Here is a 2141-nt window from a genome sequence, read left to right on the forward strand (position 1 = left end):
TATAAGAAAGAGGGAAAATCATTCCGGTTCATGAAATGTTGGGAAATTTTACGACCTTCCCCGAAGTGGAATGAAACACTCTTCATTAATGAGTTATCTCCAATAGCAAATAGTTTTTCTGTCAACAATGAGGATCTTATGGAGTTGGTTCCGAAAACTCAAAATAGTGCGCAAACTTCAACCCAACATCAAAGGCCTATTGGAAACAAAAAAGCTAAAGCACAAAAAGAAAACGGTATTGCGCATGATATTGGCGAAGAAGCAAAACTTTTAGCTAGCTCGTTCATGGCTTGCAAAGAGAGTTTTGACAACAAACAAGAGCTTAAGCTTATGATGATGGAAACATCAAAGATTGAGACTCCGACTAGGAGTGGATAAGAGGAACAAAACTCAGTTCTCAAAAAAAAAAAAAAAAACAAAGAAAAAAAAAAAAAGAAGAAGGAAGAAGAAGAACTGCACGCCTTTCAACTCCCATTTGCATCGGTAGAGTATCATGGAGAGATTTGATTATTATGTACATGTTCTAATATAGTTTGTTAATGTTTTAGTTTGTGTTTGTGTTTATACTTATCCAAAAATATTGTACTTTGTGTTATTGATAAAGAAAGTGTTGTGCTTTGAGTTTAATTGCATGCCTAGTTTAAAAATTCATAAAAAAAAAAAGTGATGAATTTTAAGATACCACGCACATAAGTGATAAAATCTAACTTTATCAAAATTTGAACTTTTTTTAGGTTGAAATGTTCATGAAAACATTTAAGATAACATGTCTAAAAATCAACTTAAGACAAGTTAAGGAAAAAAATAAAATTTACTGCATAATCAAATTACTACATAATATAAATATATAGCTCCATATGCAGCTCGAAAAATATATAACCCCTCTGGGATAGATTTTTTTAGAGCCCTGAAGGTTCCTAGAAGCTCTAAATTGGAGTATATCCACCATTTTTCCAGCCTTATATAAGACCCCTCATTAGAGCATCCCCAGTGAGGGGCTCTATATGAGGCTGGAAAAGTGGTGGATATAGCCAATTTTAGAGCTTTGAGGAATCTATAGGGCTTTATAAAAGAATCTTTTCCAATGAGGGGCTATTTATTTCAGGCTATATATGGGCTATATGTCACATCCCAGACCGGCTCCGCTGTAGCAGAATATTGTTCGTTTTGGGCCACGTCCTCACGGTTTTGTTTCTGGGAACTCATGCGAGAGGTCACCCATCCTAGGATTGCTCTCGCTCGAACTTGCTTAACTTTGGAGTTCCGATGGAATCCGAAACCAGTGAGTTTTCAAAAGCCTCATGCTATAGGAGGTGGGCACGTGCATATAAGGCACATCACCCCCTCTCCTTTGGTCAATGTGGGATGTTACACTATATATATTTATTTATGCAATTTTATTATGCGATAATATTTTTTTTATGCTAACTTTTCTTAAGTTGATTTTTGGATGTGTTATCTTAATTTTTTTTATGAACCCTTCAATCTAAAATGGTTCAAATTCTGACAAAGTTAGATTTCATCACTTATGAATTGTTCGTTGGATTAGATTATTTTATCTCAATCTCATTCGTTAAGAGAAATAAACCCTCACTTCGCCATCTGAAATAGTTTGATTTTTGCGTCCAACACAACAATTTACCTAGCACCAATTGGTAAATTAGTATCATACAATTTTGAAAAAAAAAAAAATATTTGAAAATTTCACCCACCAATGCCCCTGAACGTTAAATCAATTTGGAATTTTAATTCTTATGGAATTTAAAAGAATCACTAATTAGCCAAATTGCAAGAAAAATATGCAAGAAAAGAAAATTAAAAAAATAATAAAAGGAGAGTATAAGTGTATTCGCAAGTTGATGGAAAGTGATAGAATTTTGCTCAGATAAGTTGCTATTTTTTGTGGGACCCACTATTTTTTTTAGGCTAGATGTAGCCCAATTTTATGTTGCTCAAGAAAGTAAGTTGCTAGCCCAAGTGGTGAATCTAGTTCAAATTTTCAACTCATTTATGATAAAATTTCTCACTAATACTTAAATGTAATAGTCTCATAAAAGATAAAACCTCCTATAGAAATTCTCGTTAGGGATACTGTAACATTTCACGTAAGAGTATAAATCAATTTCATATAAGTCATTCCA

Source organism: Pyrus communis, chromosome 7 (genome assembly GCF_041283825.1).
Source record: "Pyrus communis isolate YQ-2024b chromosome 7, ASM4128382v1, whole genome shotgun sequence".
Classification (NCBI taxonomy): domain Eukaryota; kingdom Viridiplantae; phylum Streptophyta; class Magnoliopsida; order Rosales; family Rosaceae; genus Pyrus; species Pyrus communis.